General features: G+C 43.1%; 1 long non-coding RNA gene across 1 annotated transcript in view; it reads left to right on the top strand.

Annotated features, from left to right (window-relative positions):
• The window catches only part of LOC149972127 (uncharacterized), a 645576-nt gene that overhangs the window by 402539 nt on the left and 218418 nt on the right, over window positions 1-24619 (top strand). The window lies entirely within an intron of this gene.

The following is a 24619-nucleotide window of genomic DNA, read 5'->3' as shown; positions in this document are numbered from 1 at the left end:
CCCAGGGGGGAAGGCACCTTGGGAGTGTTTAGGCAAGAGGCCTGCGGGATTACATATACCCATAGTATGGACTCTGTCTATGCACACTAGGTAAGACCTGGGCAGACCACCCCCTGTATTTTGGTTAGTGCCAGGTGGCGTTACGGTAGGTAAGTAGTGGGTAGGCAAGTAAGGTAGGAAAGGGGACTCTTTAACTTTTAACTTTCTTTGCTTTGGTTCCGTCCAGCCCCTTTTCCCCACATTACCGTTGTAAGGAAATAAATTCCCAGTAAACAGTAATATTCTCTGCCTCTGTCATCCTTACTCGCACCTGCAATCACATACCTCTTTCACTCCACGGGGTTGTTAGTGACAGTTTTTTGTGTACAACATTCATCCATTTTCAGTCATGTGCTATCACCAAGTCAGATCTGAAGTGAATATGGTATCATTAAAATGTAATTCTTCAACACAATACAACAAGTATTTCATTAGGCTTTATTTTAAGGGCCTAGTTTTCCCCCAATAAAGTGGCCTGAAACTCGTGGTTTTCAGGCCTGCAAGTCACATTATGATGGCTTGTAAAGGGACTCGTAATTCCTATTGGAATCCAGCCAGAATGGGGATATCCAACATTTTGAATTTTTATGCAAATGCAACCTGCATTCAGAATTATTATTTTTTTAACCTGCATTCAGAATTATTATTTTTTTAACCTGCATTCAGAATTATTATTTTTTTAACCTGCATTCAGAATTATTATTTTTTTTAACCTGCATTCAGAATGACTGCCGGGTTAAGAAGACTAAGATATGAGACTACCTAAACCATCTACACTGGGACCAAACATTTTAGTTATGGGTCCAAATAACAGATCGGATTAGTTTAGAAAAATGTATGCTATTTATTTGAGTAGCACAAGATTAATTAATCTATGTACATGAAAATCAATCAACTGTGTCCACGAAAAAGCTATTGCTATGGCGAACTTGCAACATTGCATCAACTATGACGTTTCAACTGGATATATGGGATCATCAGAGCATGACATTTTGTTTCATAACACTGAGGCCTGGTGATTATCGAGGGAGAGAGTGTTGGAAAGGTTTATCAAATGTGAGGAACTATTATCATTTGCAATGGATGTATGAAAAAATTGACTTTGTAGAATTACTGTATGAGGTGAAGAAAAAATGACTGAGAATCTCATCTTATTAGTGGTGGTGAGTAGACAATCATAAATCAGACATCCCCAATTGGGCACTTTCCTACATTTGTATGCATGCTCAGGCGCGCAGTCTCGGTCAACATTAACAGGGCAGAGAAACCAGACACGTGTTTTTGCTCAGATGAAGGGCTCCAAACAAAACAATGTACAATAGTCGTAAATATTTCTCACAAGTATAGCAAGTTGTGAACTCTAACATCTCCACTCCAAGAATGAGAAAGGTAAATTACTGTAATTAATACATGCATTAACAGAAATGTATGTAACCAAATGAAGGGGATAAACAGTAAATGTACCACTGGTGACATACAGTACCAGTCAAAAGTTTGGACACACCTACTTGTTAAATGTTTTTCTTTTTACTATTTTCTACATTGTAGAATAATAGTGAAGACATCAAAACTATGAAATAACACATGGAATAATGTAGTAACCAAAAAAGTGTTAAACAAATAAAAATATATTTGAGATTCTTTAAAAGTAGCCAGCCTTTGCCTTGCACACTCTTGGTATTCTCTCAACCAGCTTCATGAGGTAGTCACCTGGAATGCAGGTGTGCCTTGTTAACCTGTTTGGGATAGGGGGCAGTATTTTCACGTTCGGATGAAAAGCGTGCCCAGAGTAAACTGTCTGCTACTCAGGCCCAGAAACTAAGATATGCATGTAATTAGTAGATTTGGATAGAAAACACTCTGAAGTTTCTAAACCTGTTTGAATGATGTCTGTGAGTATAACAGATTTGGCAGGCGAAAACCTGAGAAAAATCCAACCAGGAAGTGGGACATCTGAGGTTTGTAGTTTTTCAACTCATTGCCTTTCTAATATACAGTGTAAATGGGGTCATATTGCGCTTCCTAAGGCTTCCACTAGATGTCAAGTCTTTAGAACCTTGTTTCAGGCTTCTACTGTGAAGGGGGAGCGAATAAGAGCTATTTGACTAAGAGGTCTGGCAGAAGGCCATGAGTGGCCGGGAGAGCGAGCTGCGTTCCTTTTCATTTCTAAAGACAAAGGAATTGTCCGGTTGAAACATTATTGAAGATTTATTATAAAAACATCCTAAAGATTGATATACATCGTTTGACATGTTTCTACGAGCTGTAATAGAACTGGTTTGACTTATTCTTAGTCATATTCTTCACAGCAGTCAATACTCACATTTTCTAAGCCCAGGTTTCATTGTGTTCTCTCCACCATGTTCCACACTGTAGCGGTAAGCAGAAGAGCAGGAAGTCATTGAGGAATACACATGAACACACACACACACACACAGACACACACACACTGGAGACACACACACAGCATTTTACTTTGTCCAAGTGGTGGTAAGAATGTTTGTCTTAAAAGTTAATTTGTGGAATTTACTTCCTTCTTAATGCGCTCAGTTGTGTTGTGACAAGGTAGCGGTGATGTACAGAAGATAGCCCTCTTTGGTAAAATACCAAGTCCATATTATGGCAAGAACAGCTCAACTAAGCAAAGAGAAATGACAGTCCATCATTACTTTAAGACAAGATCAGTCAATGCGTAAAATTTTAAGAACTTTGAAAGTTTCTTCAAGTGCAAAAACCATCAAACACTATTATGAAAGTGGCTCTCATGAGGGTGGCCACAGGAAGACCCAGGGGCTGCAGAGGATAAGTTCATTAGAGTTCCAGACGCAGAAATTGGAATTTAACTGCACCTCAGACTGCACCTCACAGAGTTTAAGTAACAGACACATCTCAACATCAACTGTTCAGAGGAGACTGCGTGAATGAGGATTTCATGGTTGAGTTGCTGCAAAGAAATCACTACCAAAGGACACCAATAAGGAGAAGAGACTTCCTTGGGCCAAGAAATACGAGCAAAGGACATTAGACCGGTGAAAATCTGTCCTTTGGTCTGATGAGTACAAATTTGAGATTTTTGGTTACAACTGCCATGTCTTTGTGAGACGCAGAGTAGGTGAACGGATGATCTCCGCATGTGTGGTTCCCACCGTGAAGCATGGAGAAGGAGGTGTAATGGTGTGGGGGTGCTTTGCTGGTGATGCTGTCTGTGATTTATTTAGAATTCAAGGCACACTTAACCAGCATGGCTACCACAGCATTCTGCAGTGATACACATGCTCAGCCAACAAGAGCTCAGCATATGTGGGAACTCCTTCAAAACTGTTGGAAAAACATTCCTCATGAAGCTGGTTGAGAGAATATTTTGATTTATTTAACACTTTTTTGGTTACTACAGTAGTGGCAAAAAGTTTTGAGAATGACACAAATATAAATTTTCACAAAGTTTGCTGCATCAGTGTCTTTAGATATTTTTGTCAGATGTTACTATGGAATACTGAAGTATAATTACAAGCATTTCATAAGGCTTTTATTGAGAATTTCATGAAGTTGATGCAAAGAGTCAATATTTGCAGTGTTGACCCTTCTTTTTCAGGACCTCTGCAATCCGCCCTGGCATGCTGTCAATTAACTTCCGGGCCACATCCTGACTGATGGCAGCCCATTCTTGCATAATCAATGCTTGGAGTTTGTCAGAATTTGTGGGTTTTTGTTTGTCCATCCGCCTCTTGAGGATTGACCACAAGTTTTCAATGGGATTAAGGTCTGGGGAGTTTCCTGGCCATGGACCGAAAATATCAATGTTTTGTTCCCCGGGGCACTTAGTTATCACTTTTGCCTTATGGCAAGGTTCTCCATCATGCTGGAAAAGGCATTGTTTGTCACCAAACTGTTCCTGGATAGTTGGGAGAAGTTGCTCTCAGATGATGTGCTTGTACCATTCTTTATTCATGGCTGTGTTCTTAGGCCAAATTGTGAGTCAGCCCACCCTTGGCTGAGAAGCAACCACACACATAAATGGTCTCAGGATGCTTTACTGTTGGCATGACACAGGACTGACGGTAGTGCTCACCTTGTCTTCTCCGGACAAGCTTTTTTTCCGGATGACCCAAACAATCGGAAAGGGGATTCATCAGAGAAAATAACTTTACCCCAGTCCTCAGCATTCCAATCCCTGTACCTTTTGCAGAATATCAGTCTGTCCCTTGTGTTTTTCCTGGAGAGAAGTGGCTTCTTTGCTGCCCTTCTTGACACCAGGCCAACCTCCAAAAGTCTTTGCCTCACTGTGCATGCAGATGCACTCACACCTGCCTGCTGCCATTCCTGAGCAAGCTCTGTACTGGTGGTGCCCCGATCCCGCAGCCGAATCAACTTTAGGAGACGGTCCTGGCGCTTGCTGGACTTTCTTGGGCGACCTGAAGCTTTCTTCACAACAATTGAAACGCTCTCCTTGAAGTTCTACTGGCAGCAAAATCCTTGCCTGTGAAGTCCTTTTTGTGCAAAACTATGATGACGGCACGTGTTTCCTTGCAGGTAACTATGGTTGACAGAGGAAGAACAATGATTCCATGTACCACCCTCCTCGTTTTGAAGCTTTCAGTCTCTTATTCAAACTCAATCAGCATGACAGAGTGATCTCCAGCCTTGTCCTCATCAACACTCACACCTGTGTTAATGATATAATCACTGACATGATGTCAGCTGGTCCTTTTGTGGCAGGGCTGAAATGCAGTGGAAAAAAGTTTGAGGGATTCAGTTCATTTGCATGGCAAAGAGGGACTTTGCAATTATTTGCAATTCATCTGATCACTCTTCATAACATTCTGGAGTATATGCAAATTACCATCACACAAACTGAGGCAGCAGACATTATGAAAATTAATATTTGTGTTATTCTCAAAACTTTTGGCCACGACTGTACATGATTCCATATGTGTTATTTCATAGTTTTGATGTCTTCACTATTATTCTACAATGTAGAAAATAGTAAAAAATAAAGATAAACCCTTCAAAAAGTAGGTGTGTCTAAACTTTTGACTGGTACTGTATGTAATGGTGAGTTGATCAAAATAAACAATCTAAGAGCAAACAATTCACACAATGAAACAATGAATGTGCAATATTTGGCAAGAGACAGTGGAGTGCATTCTGGAGAGCTGAGTGCATTCTGGAGAGAGACATGCCTATATCTCTCCCACACACCCCTCCCCTTCTTCTTGTCTCAACATTTCAAATGATTATACTCAAGGCACATCATCTTCACACATATTTTAGATGCTTTTCACTGACAGCCGTAACTCAATAATCAGCTAGGCCTATTGACACACTTGCTGCCCAAATTGCCTGCTTCCCATAGGCATAGGCCTACACGCTTATGATTGGAAACAGTACACAACTATTTTTTAGAGTAAGCTAATGAGTCATGCTCTCTGGTGAAGTATTTCAAATTATTTTATTTATTTCTGTATAGACAGGAGTAATTATATAATTTTGGCAGATTTATTTCAATTTACTTTAGGGGAAGCTTAGTACCGCCTAATTGATATTCATAGCCTGAATAGCCAAAATGATTAGTCTTAAGTCTTTGTCAGATATCATGACTGTAAAGCCAATGCAACTGAAACTGCCTGTTTTACAAATGGTAGGCTACAACATGGATGGGCATTCATAAAAGTGCATTGCGCACCGACATTGTATAGCCTAGGCTACTATTCTACTTTGCAGGGATAGGAGAAGGACGGCAAAAAAAAATTGTCTCGCCTAGTGTGGCATATCGGCCAGGACCGGGCTTGCAAACGTGTGTACACGCCAACACCCCCACTAATACCACACAGTGAGAAGTTGCCATAATAGATGGACAGAAATTTGCAGTGAAGTGTTTTAATGACTAGCCTTTTCTCCTTTTTTTCTGGAACATGGGAACGTTTGCATATGGATCGCTGGTCTGACATTTTATCTGGCGTGTCTCAGACTGACTGAAGGGTCTTGACTAGGCTATGTTTGTGGTTTATGCCAAATACCACTGGCCCTGAAGGGCCCCTGTGTCTGGGTTGATCTCAATGTGACGTAATGTGAGGAAACATAATAGATTCAGGCACTTTTCAAGTTAGTTTGTTCGTTTTTCTGGCCGTTTAGCTTTAGAGGTCGGTCTTTTACAGCTCAGTGGTGTAAAGTGCTCGAGGCTCCGTTGGAGGCATGTGTGTGCATGCATGCATGCGTGCATGTGCCTGTGCGTTGCTCAGGGACTTGTTGAGCTGCAGGAGTAGTGGTCCATGAAAAGTAGCGGTCCATGAAAAACTGCATGCCTTAATTAGCCAGCTGATAGGACTACTTTCTATGACAACCAGGAAGACATTTTGACCTCTGGCAATCTGAAGCTGCAATCACCACTGATTCTCTACGAAAAACACATTCAGCTTGACGTAGTTCCCTATTCTTAGCCTGAGACAGATCAACTGAAACAGTAGCCTAGTTACACAACCATTGTTATATTTGACTTCACATGGAAATGAGGAGATTAGCACCTGCAGCAGACAGGGCCAGACAAGAACACATTCCCTGCGAATGTTTCTGTCCTTTGATCATGTTGTCTCTGTATCCGCTGCTATATCTTAGTATAGCTGCACAGAGCCTTGGTGTCTCCACTCTGTCAATAGGCATCAATGTGATGCCCTAAGGAACATGTTCTTAGAAGATGAATCATCTTTTGGACAATTGTTACCATGTTACATCGGATATGTTTTATACATCTCATCAGTACGTGATTTGGTTGAGTAAGTGATAGTCTGCATCAAAAGTATTCTGACCTTGAGGTATTGGTAATATAGCTACCACACTGAAATAGATATTTCTTCTAGCATCACATCACATAAATGTCCCAGAACAAGGAAATACAGAAACCATAAAGAGGACAAGATTATCCTGCTGCTCTTCACATTATAACATTGATTCAGTCACACATTGATTCAGTCACACAAGACATGGCACCAACTGAGTAGTAGACCACATAGCACAGCAAGCTCCAAACAAGCTCCAAACTATTCTGCACTCTACTCAAGGGGGTTGCAAATTCAATGTAGCATCTCTATAGCCTTGCTATGCATGATGTAAAGGCCTATGATTCATTGCATTGTATAGGTTGACATAGTAATTACAGTATGTGGCATAATTGAATAAATCTTGTTACACTAGTTGCACATTTACCGTATAATTAAAAAATTTTTTTTTTATTAAATGTTAAATTCGAATGTTATGGTAGGCACTGATAGCAGGTATAAAATAGTCACCCAGTGTTCCCCTCCTGTTTCTCTCCCTTCATTGTCATTTATCTCAGTTACATTTGCCATAACTGAAGATGGACTATGGATCTGACATTAATTATTTTCCGGTTTCCTATTTTCCTCTTTTTCTTATTCCGGACCGATTTTGCATATAAAACCATCTAGCGAGCCTAACAAATGACATGGGTGGAATCAGAAAGAGGGAGGAATGGTGATATTAGAAGGTGTATTAACCCTACAGGACCTATGAACACTTCTTCAGGAACCTTGGATCAACTGTATTGGATCAGACAAGCAAACTAATTAATGAAATCAACTCAATAGAACCACGCTATCTAGTGAGTCCACTGAACAAAAACGTCTCAACCTCGCTATCTAGTGAGTCCACTGAACAAAAACGTCTCAACCTCGCTATCTAGTGAGTCCACTGAACAAAAACGTCTCAACCTCGCTATCTAGTGAGTCCACTGAACAAAAACGTCTCAACCTCGCTATCTAGTGAGTCCACTGAACAAAAACGTCTCAACCTCGCTATCTAGTGAGTCCACTGAACAAAAACGTCTCAACCTCGCTATCTAGTGAGTCTACTGAACAAAAACGTCTCAACCTCGCTATCTAGTGAGTCCACTGAACAAAAACGTCTCAACCTCGCTATCTAGTGAGTCCACTGAACAAAAACGTCTCAACCTCGCTATCTAGTGAGTCCACTGAACAAAAATGTCTCAACCTCGCTATCTAGTGAGTCTACTGGAGAACAAAAAACTTCTCATGTCCCTGCAAGATTGGTTGGCATTGTTCAGGGGAGGAGAAAGCGAGTAGGGAAAGAGATACAACACAAACAGTCCCCACAGAGAACCAGGATAGCAACACAATTAGACCCAACCAAATATTGAGAAAACAAAAATATAATTACTTGACACATTGGAAAGAATTAACAAAAAAACAGAGCAAACTAGAATGCTATTTGGCCCTAAACAGAGTACACAGTGGCAAAATACCTGACCACTGTGACTGACCCAAAATTAAGGAAAGCTTTTACTATGTACAGACTCTGTCACGTTCGTCGTAGGTGGAAGAAGGTGAGGACCAATGCGCAGCGTGCTATGTGTTCATGATGTTAATATTTAATGAGTCAAACTGAAATACAAAACAACAACACCGTGAACGAAACAGTTCTGTCTGGTGCAGAATACAAACACTCAACAGAAAATAATCACCCACAACACACAGGTGGGAAAAGGCTACATAAGTATGATTCTCAATCAGAGACAACTAACGACACCTGCCTCTGATTGAGAACCATACCAGGCCAAACACAAAAACACCACATAGAAAAAAGAACATAGACAGCCCACCCCAACTCACGCCCTGACCATACTAAAACAAAGGAACTAAGGTCAGACGTGACAGACTCAGTGAGCATAGCCTTGCTATTGAGGAAGGCCACCGAAGGCAGACCTGGCTCTCAAGAGAAGACATGACTATGTGCATACTGCCCAGAAAATGAGGTGGAAACTGAGCTGCACTTCCTAACCTCCTGACAAATGTATGACCATATTAGAGACACATATTTCTTTCAGATTACACAGACCCACAAAGAATTAGAAAACAAACCAAATTTCGATAAACTCCCATAACTATTGGATGAAATACCACAGTGTGCAATCACAGCAGGAAGATTTGTGACCTGTTAATTGAAATGATAGACGGGAGCGGGGTGGGGTCAGAAGAGCCAGAGATGCTTTTCACTTCATTACAGTATAAGAGGGGCCTTATGACAAAAAGCCATGCAGTACTGTAGGAACTGTGTGTCTGTCTGTATCGCTGTAGCCTTCAGCCCTGGCCTACAGGCTGTGGAAGCCAAGTCAGAATTTACCTCAGGACAATGTGGTGTATTTTGTGTATTGTGGCTCATGCTTTTTACAGATTGAGTCATCCTTGATACAAGGCACAATGTGGTGTTGATTGTGAGGGGGATGAAGACGAAAAAGCACCACCCACCGTCTCACTTGTGACATAAGAAACACACACACACAGTGGAGGTACAGTCTATCTTTGGAAGTATAGCATCACATTTGTGAGTAAATAAAGACTCCCTGAGTGATCACAGCTTTCCAAGTAGGTCACACCTCATGAATATAAATAGAATCTGCATAATTAAAATGTCTCTGCAGGTAAAATAGTTTCATGAGGAATGAAGAAAGTTAAGTATATTCTAATGATTTCAGTAGACCTGAATACAGAAAGCATACAAAGTATAACAAATACAAAATGTTGGAATAAAGAAAGTGGTCTCTATTATTAAAGTAGTCTTCACATAATACTTTCTTTCTGTTTTTCTTCCTCTAACCATGATTTACCAAAGATATCTGAGTGAAAGAGAGACAGAGACACACAGAGAGAGAGAGAGAGATGAAAGGGAATGAAATTACATTTTGTAGAGAAAAGGAGCAGGAACAATAGAAGTTGAGAAACTTTGGTGAGACAGAGAGAGAGACAGAGAGCGGGAGACTGCAGTGGGTAATTATGTCAAATTAATATTTTCACTTGGTTAACAATCCTCTGCTGGAAGCCGGAGTGGCAGCCTGCTTCTCCCTGAGCATGACGGAAATAAATAGGTTTTAGCGCCTTAACATTTTGAAGTACATTGAAATCTACTTTGTGCATCTGAAAAATATTAGTGTGCTCCTTTCAACCATGAAAGATATCCCCTGCTGAAATCATGAAGTGTGGGGCAGGCAGGGTTTGGCTGTTAGGCTTTACTAACCACGAGATTAGGTAGATAGATTAGACAGTGCCTTTGGAAAGTATTCAGACCCAATGACTTTTTCCACATTTTGTTACATTAGTCTTATTCGAAAATGGATCAAAACTAAAAATGTCCTGAGCAATCTACACACAATACCCCATATGACAAAGCAAAATGGGTAAATTTACCTCTGGTAAATTCAATTGATTAGACATGATTTGGAAAGGCACACACCTGTCTATATAAGGTCCCACAGTTGATAGTGCATGTCAGAGCAAAAACCAAACCATGAGGTCAAAGGAATCATCCAGGGAGCTCCGAGACAGGATTGTGTCGAGGCATAGATCTGGGAAAGGGTACCAAGACATTTCTGCAGCATTGAAGATCCCCAAGAACACAGTGGCCTCCATCATTCTCTTCAAGACTCTTCCTAGAGATGGCTACCCAGCCAAACTGAGCAATCGGGGTTAGAAGGGCCTTGGTCAGGGAAGTGACCAAGAACCCGATAGTTACTCTGACAGAGCTTTGGAGTTCCTATGTGGAAAAAAGTGCATGACAGCCTCCTTGGAGTTTGCCAAAAGGCACCTAAAGAGTCTCAGACCATGAGAAACAAGATTCTCTGGTCTGATGAAACCAAGATTGAACTCTTTGGCTTGAATGCCAAGCGTCACGTCTGAAGGAATCCTGGCACCCTCCCTACGGTGAAGCATGGTGGTAGCAGCATCATGCTTTGGGGATGTTTTCAGCGGTAGGGACTGGGAGACTAGTCAGGATTGAGGCAAAGACAAACGGAGCAAAGTACAAAGTTGATGAAAACCTGCTTCAGAGCGCTCAGAACCTCAGACTGGGGGGAAGATGCATCTTCCAACAGGACAACAACCCTAAGCACACAGCCAAGACCACGCAGGAGTGGCTTCAGGACAAGTCTCTGAATGTCCTTGAGTGGCCCAGCCAGAGCCCGGACTTGAACCCGATCGAACATCTCTGGGGAGACCTGAAAATAGCTGTGCAGCAACGCTCCCCATCCAACCTGACAGTGCTTGAGAGGATCTGCAGAGAAGAATGGGAGAAACTCCCCAAATACAGGTGTGCAAGCTTGTGGTGTCATACCCAAGAAGACTTGATGCTGTAATTGCTGCCAATGGTGCTTTAACAAAATACTGAGTAAAGGGTCTGAATACTTATGTAAATGTTATATTTCAGATTTTAAATAAATTAGCATAAATTAGCAAACATTTCTAAAAACCTGTTTTTGCTTTGTAATTATGTGGTATTGCGTGTAGATTGATGAGGGGGGAAAACTATTTGATACATTTTAAAATAAGGCTGTAACATAACAAAATGTGGAAAAAGTCAAGGGGTCTGAATACATTCTGAAGGCACTGTAGATAGATAGATAAGACTCATCTTCTGGGGTTGGCTGGAGTTTCCCAAGGACGAGTTTCTTCATGACTACACTTTCATCCAGTGTGAATTCTTAGAACTAGTTCTGCATATTGAAGCGTTATATGTACAACAGGGCTCTCAGTCGTTGTTCCTGGAGAGCTACCCTACTGTAGGTTCAACCCCAGTTGTAACTAACCTAATTCAGTTTATCAGCCAGCTAATTATGATTATCAGGTGCGCTAGATCAGGGTTGGAGTGAAAACCTACAGTACGGTAGTTCTCTAGGAACAGGGTTGGAGAGCCCCGATGTATAGTATGTGTAAAGTTTTCAACTCTTAATGTGCAATGACCTTGTGTTGTCAAGGTTGCAGCCCACACTTAAAGACAGCTTTCAAGTCACAAATGGCCCCTAATATTGTACCTTCCCAAGCCACTGGCAGGGACCAAGGGATGATAAGAGACAGACCGGGTCAATCATTGGATTGACAGCCATCACCAGGGAAGGATCTATTGGGTGCACTCACTGGGGTCCACTTAAAGACAGGCTCCGTATGGACAGAGCACTGTGGAGCCTATCCCAGGCCAGCGATAATGCTAGCTAGCTGACTGACCCTCAGAGCACTTAGCTACAGACAGCTCAAAGATTGGTCTCATGCTTTAGCAGCTAGAAGAGGGTCACAAAGGACTGTAACGAGCTGGGTCTGGTCTTTGGTTGGTTTGTTTGCTTGGGTTTTCAATCAGGTGGATTACCTGCCATGAAATGCTCAATAACAAAAGTACTGTACGCAGCCAGGAAACACCCAGCAAAATCTCATTTTTAAGTCCTTACTCAATTTTTTATCTGTTTGTTTTGATCTTATACACATGGTGCTTCACACTAACTTTTTGTCACCATATTGATGTTTTTATCTAATGTATTACTTGGCACTCTACAAAGAGGTACAGTATGCTGGATTTAGCTTTATACTTATACACCCAAATGTTTTCCTCAAGTAATTTGTATTATTTTTAATGAGTTAGGGAGCTCTGGGCCTTCTGTTTTTATCAATGGGGAAGTTGAGGTTAATGATTACCAGGCCATTAGTATGTTAGTTTACTACCATGAGATACTTCAACGGGTTTTATATTTCCACCCACGGCATTGTGAGCCTCTTCTATGTGTGGTGGGAGGAGAGCGGTAATAATGGCAGGAAACAATGGCTCTCTACAGTGACATGTTCAAGGTAAATAAACACAGAGATGGAGCGAGAGAGAGGGAGAGCCACCTGTTCAGTGATGAATAGTCCCGTGAACAACAACACACTGCCCAAGGTCAAGACTCTCTTTCTCTCCCCATCTCTCTCTCTCTCTCCCTCCATGTGTTCATTTGTTCCTCATCCAGATCCTCATCCATGGAGTATCATCTCCCAGTTTCCAAACCCAACTCCCATAGTTTCCCTCCCTTCCTCCGTCTTTCCTATAGCCTCCATCTCCTTTCCTCCCTACTTCCCTTCCTGCCTACCTACCTCCCAAAGCTTTCCTTCGCTCCCTCTCTCTTTCTCCCTCCCTCCCTCCCTGCCTGCCTGCCTGGCGCTCTCCTCTCAAAGCTGTCGTCTCTGCTCTGCTCTGACACTGTCACACATGTTCTTGTGTGTTTGTCTCGGTCTTGAGGGGAAAGATTCAGAATCTAATTACCAGGTTGTTTTGTAATTAATTTGCAGTAAACACCTAACTCAATTAGGCAGCAAGTGTGATTCTCCTCTCTCTCCTTCACACACCAAGATGGTGATGATGTTTGGAGCACTCCAACGACTTTCTCTGCAGCCAAACTGTAAGGGCGAGGACACTGGTCTTTTTCCTCTCCCTTGCACAATTAATGCTTCGTATTAATTGTTGTTTCTGTTTAGTTATGAGTGAATACAATTATGTAAAGATACTGTAGATACTCTAATCTAATGATAACAGCATTTCTATTTAATTGTGAATAGGGAGATTGAAGCCACATTGTATTCAAGCATATTGTTTTCCAATTAACACCCTCAAAGATTTTACCAGTGAAATACTTTTGCTATGCTGTGAAACTGACTATGTTGGAATTATGGAAATCATTTCTCACACCAAGAAATCCCTTAAAATCTTTCAGTGTACGATAACAGACTTTTCGGGACCTAGTAGAACATATAAATGTCATAAGAGACATGTCAAGTATTCTGTAAGGCGCTAGTACATAAGGGGCATCTGCCAAGAGATAGCAGTGAATATGTCATGTCACATGATCCTAGTGGAGATGTAAATCTGCCATGGGTTTCGAGGGAAAATCCCTTATAATCTTCCTCTCACTATGTGAATGTCACTAATACTGCAAATGCTAATACTGCACAATTTAAACACTTGCTTCCCGATCCCCCTTCCCTGATACATGTGTAAATATTGGACTATAAATTATGCCTTCTTGTATTAGACTTATGCTAAAATGTTTATTCTATTCTACTGAGCAATCTACTTTGCTTATATTCTTATCTTTTGTTATTTCTTAGTGTTGTTGCATTGTCGAAGGAACCTGCAGGTAAGCATTTTATTGGACAATGTATACCATGTGTCCTGTACTTACGACTAACAAAACCTGAAACTTGGCATGTTGTTTAATGGCAAGATAAGAAATAGACAATTCAGACAGTTGTACCTCAAGGAATTCCACACACAGCGTCTTAAGACTCGTCTGAAGTCGATACAACCCATCTGCCAACTTCTGTCTGTAGCGTCCGAACCATTTGGGCTACAACCTAATAGGACCCATCTGTGTAAAGGTGAGACGAACACGTAGATTTGGTTGTTGTGTTCTAAGTTGCCCACAAGCACCACAAGACTCGTCTGAAGGTCCCCAGGTACCAGTTGGAAAAAAATAATGGAAGTACAATATATATGAAGTTAAATACATGTCAAAAGAATAAACAAATGTTTCCTGATTCAGAAGAAACTTATTTTAGATTTTTGGGGGGACTATCTGTTGTTCCATGTAGTGAATCTGTCATCCAATGCATTTGCATGGGCTAATAGCGGTAAGACCAAAAATACAGTGCATTCGGAAAGTATTCAGGCCCCTTCACTTTTTCCACATGTTGTTATGTTATAGTCTAATAATAAAATGTATTTTTAAAATGTCATCAATCTACACACAATAACCCATAATGACAAAGTGAAAACAGGTTTTAGACAAATATAAATGAATTACAAATAAAAAACAGATACCTTATTTACATAAGCGTTCAGACACTTTGCTATTAGACTCTAAATTTAGTTCAGGTGCATCCTGTTTCCATTGATCATCCTTGACGTTTCTACTACTTGATTGGAGTCCACCGGAGGTAAATTCAATTGATTGGACATGATTTGGAAAGGCACACATCTGTCTAGATAAGGTCCAACAGTTGACAGTGCATGTCAGAGCAAAAACCAAGCCATGAGGTCGAAGGAACTGTCCATAAGCTCTGAGACAAGATTGTGACAGGATTGTGTCGAGGTAAAGATCTGGGGAAGGGTAATACAACATTTATGCAGCATTGAAGGTCCCCAAGAAAACAGTGGCCTCCATACTTTTTAAATGGAAGACGTTTGTAACCACGAACACTTTGTCTAGAGATGGCTGCCCGACCAAACTGAGCAATTGGGGAGAAAACATCCCCACAGCATGATGCTGCCACCACCATGCTTCACCACAGGGATGGTGCAATGTTTTCTCCAGACGTGACGCTTGGCATTCAGGCCATAGAGTTCAATCTTGGTTTCATCAGACCAGAGAATATTGTTTCTCATGGTTTGATAGTCTTTAGGTGCCTTCTGGCAAACTCCAAGCGGGCTGTCATCTTCCTTTTACTGAGGAGTGGCTTCCGTCTGGCCACTCTACCATAAAGGCCTGATTGGTGGAGTGCTGCAGAGATGGTTGTCCTTCGGGAAGGTTCTCCCATCTCCACAGAAGAACTCTAGAGCTCTGAAAGAGTGACAAAAGTGTTTTTGGTCACATCCCTGACCAAGGCCCTTCTCCCCATCTGTTCAGTTTGGCCAGGCAGTCAGCTCTAGGAAGAGTCTTGGTTGTTCCTAACTTCTTCCATTTAAAAATGGAGGCAACTGTGTTCTTAGGGACCTTCAATGCTGCAGAAATTATTTGGTACCCTTCCCCAGATCTGTGCCTGTGCCTCGACACAATCCTGTCTTGGAGCTCAACAGAGAATACCTTCCACCTCATGGCTTGGTTTTTGCTCTGACATGCACTGTCAACTGTGGGACCTTTATACTGTGTAGACAGGTGCATGCCTTTCCAATCATGTCCAATCAATTGAATGTACCACAGGTTGACTCCAAGTTGTAGAAACATCTCAAAGATGATCAATGGAAACAGGATGCACCTGACCTCAATTTCTTGTCTCATAGCAAAGGGTGAATACTTATGTAAATAAGGTATTTCTGTATATTAAATGTAATACATTTCTCAAAACCTGTTTTCGCTTTGTCATTATAGGGCATTGTGTGTAGATTGCTGAGGATTTTGTATTATTTATTCCATTTTATAAGGCTGTAAAGGTACAAAATGTGGAAAATGTCAGTCAGTCTGAATACTTTCTGAAGGCACAGTGTATATATTTAAAATTGATACTTCAATTGGTCTTAAATTTCAAAATATCTAAATGATCCTTGGTATGACCTTCTTAAAACAATTGCATATAGCATAGTATAACCCCCCACCACCACCATTAGACAGGGCTTAGACTGTTATGGGTCAGCACACAACCCATCGACTGGCAGCTGCTGATTTATTTAGGACGGACATTAAAATAAAAAAGAACAAAGTGGACTTCATCTTCTTCAAAATCTTTTTTTCATATAGAGCACCAACCATTTGCTTATGGCATATTTACATGTTCTAAGCCCTTCTGGTGTGTGTTGAAGTGGACGAGGCCCCAGTGGGATAAATTAGTTGAAGTAAATTAGTGTGTTTTCATTAGGAACCTCTTCTGTCAGCATGCCCTTGCTCTGGAAGGACACTGTGGGAAATAAAACAAAAACTCTCTCACTCTTCCAGTTCTGCCAACTCTGCTTGCTACCATGATTTGCCATGATAGTCAAAGACTCCATCCACCCAAGCCATAGACTGTTTTCTCTGCTACCACATGGTAAGGACAAATTGAGCTCAGCTCCATCCTGTATCAATTGATCATCCTTGAGATGTTCCTACAACAAGATTGGAGACAACCTGTGGTAAATTCAATTGATTGGACATGATGTGGAAAGGCACACACCTGTCTATACAAGGTCCCACAGTTGACAGTGCATGTCAGAGCAAAAAACATGCCAAGAGGTCGAAGGAATTGTCCGTAGAGTCCAGAGACAGGATTGTGCCGAGGCACAGATCTGGGGAAGGGTACCAAAACATTTATGAAGCAATGAAGGTCCCCAAGAACACAGTGGCTTCCAACATTCTTAAATGGAAGAAGTTTCGAACCACCAAGACTCTTCCTAGAGCTGGCCACCCGGCCAAACTGAGCAATTGGGGGAGAAGGGCCTTCGTTAGGGAGCTGACCAACAACCCAATGGTCACTCTGACATAGCTCTAGAGTTGCTCTGTGGAGATGGGAGAACCTTCCAGAAGGACAAAAATCTCTGCAGTACTCCACAAATCAAGCCTTTATGGTAACGTGGCCAGACGGAAGACACTCCTCAGTAAAAGGCACATGACAGCCCACTTAGAGTTTTCCAAAAGGCACCTAATGACTCTCAGACCATGAGAAACAATATTCTCTGGTCTGATGAAACCAAGATTGAACTCTTTGGCTTGAATGCCAAGCGTTAAAACTTGTTGGGGATAGGGGGCAGTATTTTCACTTTGGATGAATTGTGTGCCCATAGTGAACTGCATCAAACTCTGTCCTAAATTGCTAATATATGCATATTATTATTACTACTGGATAGAAAACACTCTGAAGTTTCTAAAACTGTTTGAATTATGTGTGTGAGTAGGGCAGGCGATCTTCCAAACAAGTTTTGAAATTCTGAAAGTTGGGGCAACTTTGACGTCATCGCCCCCTCCTTTCCCAACAAGATATGGATCTGGAAACACTTCCTACGCCTTCCACTAGATGTCCTCATTCAGTAGAAAGTGTAATGGAGCATTTGCTGTGAACTTCAACCTAATGGGAGGGAAAATAGTCGGTGTCGAAAGAGAATGCCATTTAGCTGTGGCGCATTTCTCTGTGAGTGCTACGGCTGTTCCAATCAGCCCCAGATGAAAACGAATGATCCGGTTGGAACGTTATTGGATAGATATGATTATAACATCCTGAAGATTGATTCTGTACTTAGTTTGACCAGTTTATTCGACCTGGAATATATCTTTTGGAAGTTTTCATGCAAGTTATCTTGGACCAGCAGTCAGTTTTTGGTTATGTGAGCTGAAAGTGATAGCAAATGCTGCTACTTGGACACCAGTATTAGACATTATGGAACAAAACAACGATTTATTGTGGAACTAGGACTCCTTGCACTACATTCTGATGAAAGATCATCAAAGGTAAGGGAATATTTATGTTGTAATTTTGTATTTCTGTTGACTCCAACATGGCGGAGAATAATTGTTACGTCTGAGCGGCGTCTCAGATTGCAATGTTAGGCTTATTCCGTAACGTTTAAAAAAAATCTGACATAGCGGTTGCATTAAGAACCAGTGTATCTTTAATTATATGTAGAACATGTATCTTTAGTCAAAGTTTATGATGAGTATTTCTGTTATCTGGCGTAGCTTTCTATAATTCCTCCGGATATTTTGGAGGAATTTCTGAACATGGCGTCAATGTAAACCGAGATTTGTGGATATAAAATACATATTATCGAACAAAACATAAATGTACTGTGTAACATGTCATATGACTGTCATCTGATGAAGATTTTCAAGAGGTTAGTGATTGATTTTACTTATAATCCTGCTTTTGAGATTTTATCTTTGGCTGGAAAAAATGGCTGCGTTTTTTCTTTAGTTTGGTGGTGGTCTAACATAAATATATGTTGTGTTTTCACTGTAAAACAATTTGAGGTATAGGACTTGTTAATGTGTGGAAGTTAAATATTTCTAAAGAATATTTTTGAATTCCATGCGCCACCTTTTCAGCTGAACGGGGGTGGAGTTCCCTGAGGGGAACACCTTGTCCCAACAGGTTTTAAGTCTGGAGGAAACCTGGCACCATCCCTACGGTGAAGCATGTTGGTGGCAGCATCATGTTGTGGGGATGTTTTTCAACGGCAGGGACTGGGAGGCTAGTTAGGTTCGAGGCAAAGATGAACGGAGCAAAGTACAGAGAGATCCTTGATGAAAACCTGCTCCAAGGTACTAAGGACCTCAGACTGGGACAAGGATTCACCTTCCAACAGGACAACGACCCTAAGCATACAGCCAAGACAACGCAGAATTGGCTTTGGGACAAGTCTCTGAATGTTCCTGAGTTGCCCAGCCAGAGCCCAGACATGAACCCAATCAAACATCTCTGGAGAGACCTGATAATAGCTGTGCTTCAACGCTCCCCATCCAACCTGACAGAGCTTGAGAGGATCTGCGGACAAGAATGGGAGAAACTTCTCAAATACAGGTGTGCCAAGCTTGTAGTTGTAATGTGGACAAAGTCAAGGGTCTGAATACTATCCTAATGCACTGTAAATGGTACAAAATCCACCTTTTTCACAATAAGTATATCCAGATTACTTGTTTGAAGTTTAACATTTACAACTGGTATCTTCTTTAGAACTGTGGCCTCTTGCCCCTTCAACGCTCCTCCACATAGGAGATTTGCTGTTCAGCCCGGATCCTTGACACCTCAACATTTTTCACCCTAACAGGGCATTCAGGAAATGTTTTATTAATTTATTAATTTATTTTTATTTCACCTTTATTTGTGCAGGTAGGTCAGTTGAGAACAAGTTCTCATCTACAACTGCGACCTGGCCAATATAAGGCAAAGTAGTGCAACAAAAAAACAACACAAACGTACAGTCAAAAAGACAATAGAAAAATCTATGTACCGTGTGTGCAAATGTAGAAGAGTAGGGAGGTAAGGCAATAAATAGGCCATAGTTGTGAAATAATTACAATTTAGCATTAACACTGGAGTGATGGATGTGCAGATAATGATGTGCAAAAGAGCAAAAAAAATGTATAACAATATGGGGATGAGGAAGTTGGGTGTGCTCTTTACAGATGGGCTGTGTACAGGAAATTAGGGCCCACAGTTGCAAAATTTTACATTCGCAGCCTCTTCAATAACCTATTCCTTCCGTCGCATACACTTGACACATTACAAAACTTTTTACACTTCTTGCATTGCATCGGGTTTTGCACGAACGCCCCTAATGTTTGCCCTTTTTGTATCATTCTTGGACTTCACTGTTGTCCACTAATCTTTCTCGCTAAGTGTACTCTACGTACTTTCAGCTTATAATGACACTTCTGCTTCTGCCATCTCACGGTCCTAACCCCTCTGTCCTTCGACTCTTGCTGGGTGTAGTTGTCCGGTTTATCAACTCCCATGACTGTTATGATGATTTATATGTTATAAATTAATTGCAATTGGCTTTTTGCGTTAGCGCCATCTGTACCTGAGCAGATCTAGTCTCACATGTGGAAGTAAGCCATCTGGCACAAGAGACTGATTGGGAAGGAGTCTAGAGCAGACCCAGAAATTCTGACTGAATGGACGCACATTTGAGCACCTCAGGATGGTCCATTTACTTTGTGATGTAATCATTTATGTAATGAAATCCTGCGATTTCATTGGGGCAGTTCCCACTCATAGCAAATAGCTGACAAAAGCAATGTTCAAATGGTCTGTGCGCTCAGGGAGGCAGAGCTGCTGCTGCCAGCAGTCACTTAGGGGGAGAGTAACTGAACAGCTTGTTTTTAACAATATATTTTTTAAAGAGGAAAATGTAGAAATTTACCACACTTTTATGAGCATTTAAAACAGTCCATGAATTATATAACCAATCACAAGTGAGGAGCCGCACATAACACCCTAATGGGCGTACCACCTGTAATGGTTTTCCTCCTCTTTGTCTGAAGAGGAGAGGCGAGAAGGATCGGAGGACCAAGTGTACATGGCGTGGTAAGTGTCCATGGTATTTATTTAAACACATAAACTGAACACTCCATACAAAACAATAAACATACCGTGAATAACGAAAACCAAAAACAGTACCGTGTGGTGTAAAACACAGACACGGAAACAGTCACCCACAAACAAACAGTGAAACCCAGGCTACCTAAGTATGATTCTCAATCAGAGACAACTAACAACACCTGCCTCTGATTGAGAACCATACTAGGCTGAATACAGAAAAACAACCTAGAAACACAAAACATAGAATGCCCACCCAACTCACGTCCTGACCAAATAAAACAAACAATTAACACAATAACTAGGGTCAGGACGTGACAGTACCCCCCTCCCAAGGTGCGGACTCCGGCCGCAAAACCTGAACCTATAGGGGAGGGTCTGGGAGGGCATCTGTCCGCGGTGGCGGCTCTGGTGCTGGACATGGACCCCACTCCACCATAGTCTTGGTCCGCCTCTGTGGTCTCCTAGGAATGGCGACCCTTGCCGCCGACCCTGACCTGGGAACCCTAAACAACAGGCCCACTGGACTGAGGGACACCTCTGGACTTAAGGGGTAGCTCAGGACTGAGGGGTAGCTCAGGACTGAGGGGTAGCTCAGGCTGGTTGACGGCTCTGGCAGCTTCTAGCTGACTGACAGCTCTGGCAGCTCCTGGTTGACTGATGGCTCTGGCGGATCCTGGGTGGCGGCTCTGGCGGATCCTGGCTGACTGGCGGCTCTGGCGGCTCCACGCTGACTGGCGGCTCTGGCGGCTCGACGGCTCTGGCAGCTTCTAGCTGACTGACGGTTCTGGCAGCTCCTGGCTGACTGACGGTTCTGGCAGCTCCTGGCTGACTGGCGGCTCTGGCGGATCCTGGCTGACTGGCGGCTCTGGCGGCTCCATAATGACTGCTCTGGCTGACTGACGGCTCTGGCAGCTTCTAGCTGACTGACGGCTCTGGCAGCTCCTGGCTGACTGACGGCTCTGGCAGCTCCTGGCTGACTGACGGTTCTGGCAGCTCCTGGCTGACTGATGGCTCTGGCGGATCCTGGCTGACTGGCGGCTCCACGCTGACTGGCGGCTCTGGCGGCTCCACGCTGACTGGCGGATCTGGCGGCTCCACGCTGACTGGCGGCTCCACGCTGACTGGCGGCTTCACGCTGACTGGCGGCTCCACGCTGACTGGCGGCTCCACGCTGACTGGCGGAACTGGCGGATCCACGCTGACTGGCGGCTCTGGCGGCTCCACGCTGACTGGCGGCTAATGACAGACTGGTGGCTCTGGCGGATCATGACAGACGGGAGACTCTAGCAGCTCCTGACAGATGGGACACTCTAGCAGCGCCGGACAGACGGGAGACTCTAGCAGCTCCGGACAGACGGGAGACTCTAGCTGCTCCGGACAGACGGGAGACTCTAGCAGCTCTGGACAGACGGGAGACTCTAGCAGCTCTGGACAGACGTGAGACTCTAGCAGCTCTGGACAGACGGGAGACTCTAGCAGCTCTGGACAGACGGGAAACTCTAGCAGCGCTGGACAGATGGGAGACTCTAGCAGCTCTGGACAGACCGGAGACTCTTGTAGCTCTGGAAAGACGGACAGTTCAGGCGGCGCTGGGCAGACTGGAGACTCTGGCAGCGCTGGAGAGGAGGAAGGCTCTGGCAGCGCTGGACAGAGGAACTCTGGTGCCTCTGGACTGAAGGGCGGAAGCTCTGGCAGCGCCGGACAGGCGGGAGACTCCGGCAGCGCTGGAGAGGAGGAAGACTCTGGCAGCGCTGGAGAGGAGGAAGACTCCGGCAGCGCTGGACAGAGGGGCTCTGGCGCCTCTGGACTGAGGGGCGGAAGCTCTGGCAGCGCCGGACAGGCGGGAGACTCCGGCAGCGCTGGAGAGGAGGAAGGCTCTGGCAGCGCTGGACAGAGGAGCTCTGGCGCCTCTGGACTGAGGGGCGGAAACTCTGGTAGCGCCAGACAGGCGGGAGCACCTGTATTTATGGGACGGAGACAGCCTGGTGCGGGGTGCCGGCACTGGTGGTACCGGGCTGGGGACACGCACCTCAGGGCGAATGCCTTGCATACTACGCCAAATCAACAGCTCTCTCTCTTCACTCTCCTCCAATTCTATTAACACCTCCTCGAGTGTCTCCTCATCTCCCATCCGTTCACTCTCCTCCAATCTGTCCAATAACTCCTCGACCCTCTCAGACTCAGCCCTCAGCTTCGCCGACAGCTCCAAGTGTCCCCCCACAATACATTTTTGGGGCTGCCTCTCGGGCTTCCTTGCCAGTTGCGTTCCCTCGTATCGATGGCTCCTCTCTCCGGCTGCCTCTGCTTTCCTCAATGCCTCCATTGATTGATTTTACTTATAATCCTGCTTTTGAGATTTTATCTTTGGCTGGAAAAAATGGCTGCGTTTTTTCTTTAGTTTGGTGGTGGTCTAACATAAATATATGTTGTGTTTTCACTGTAAAACAATTTGAGGTATAGGACTTGTTAATGTGTGGAAGTTAAATATTTCTAAAGAATATTTTTGAATTCCATGCGCCACCTTTTCAGCTGAACGGGGGTGGAGTTCCCTGAGGGGAACACCTTGTCCCAACAGGTTTTAAGTCTGGAGGAAACCTGGCACCATCCCTACGGTGAAGCATGTTGGTGGCAGCATCATGCTGTGGGGATGTTTTTCAACGGCAGGGACTGGGAGGCTAGTTAGGTTCGAGGCAAAGATGAACGGAGCAAAGTACAGAGAGATCCTTGATGAAAACCTGCTCCAAGGTACTAAGGACCTCAGACTGGGACAAGGATTCACCTTCCAACAGGACAACGACCCTAAGCATACAGCCAAGACAACGCAGAATTGGCTTTGGGACAAGTCTCTGAATGTTCCTGAGTTGCCCAGCCAGAGCCCAGACATGAACCCAATCAAACATCTCTGGAGAGACCTGATAATAGCTGTGCTTCAACGCTCCCCATCCAACCTGACAGAGCTTGAGAGGATCTGCGGACAAGAATGGGAGAAACTTCTCAAATACAGGTGTGCCAAGCTTGTAGTTGTAATGTGGACAAAGTCAAGGGTCTGAATACTATCCTAATGCACTGTAAATGGTACAAAATCCACCTTTTTCACAATAAGTATATCCAGATTACTTGTTTGAAGTTTAACATTTACAACTGGTATCTTCTTTAGAACTGTGGCCTCTTGCCCCTTCAACGCTCCTCCACATAGGAGATTTGCTGTTCAGTCCGGATCCTTGACACCTCAACATTTTTCACCCTAACAGGGCATTCAGGAAATGTTTTATTAATTTATTAATTTATTTTTATTTCACCTTTATTTGTGCAGGTAGGTCAGTTGAGAACAAGTTCTCATCTACAACTGCGACCTGGCCAATATAAGGCAAAGTAGTGCAACAAAAAAACAACACAAACGTACAGTCAAAAAGACAATAGAAAAATCTATGTACCGTGTGTGCAAATGTAGAAGAGTAGGGAGGTAAGGCAATAAATAGGCCATAGTTGTGAAATAATTACAATTTAGCATTAACACTGGAGTGATGGATGTGCAGATAATGATGTGCAAAAGAGCAAAAAAAATGTATAACAATATGGGGATGAGGAAGTTGGGTGTGCTCTTTACAGATGGGCTGTGTACAGGAAATTAGGGCCCACAGTTGCAAAATTTTACATTCGCAGCCTCTTCAATAACCTATTCCTTCCGTCGCATACACTTGACACATTACAAAACTTTTTACACTTCTTGCATTGCATCGGGTTTTGCACGAACGCCCCTAATGTTTGCCCTTTTTGTATCATTCTTGGACTTCACTGTTGTCCACTAATCTTTCTCGCTAAGTGTACTCTACGTACTTTCAGCTTATAATGACACTTCTGCTTCTGCCATCTCACGGTCCTAACCCCTCTGTCCTTCGACTCTTGCTGGGTGTAGTTGTCCGGTTTATCAACTCCCATGACTGTTATGATGATTTATATGTTATAAATTAATTGCAATTGGCTTTTTGCGTTAGCGCCATCTGTACCTGAGCAGATCTAGTCTCACATGTGGA

Source organism: Oncorhynchus mykiss, chromosome 25 (assembly GCF_057628025.1).
Source record: "Oncorhynchus mykiss isolate SJ-2025 chromosome 25, ASM5762802v1, whole genome shotgun sequence".
NCBI classification, from domain to species: Eukaryota; Metazoa; Chordata; class Actinopteri; order Salmoniformes; family Salmonidae; genus Oncorhynchus; species Oncorhynchus mykiss.
This window is presented reverse-complemented; position numbering and strand designations above follow the sequence as displayed.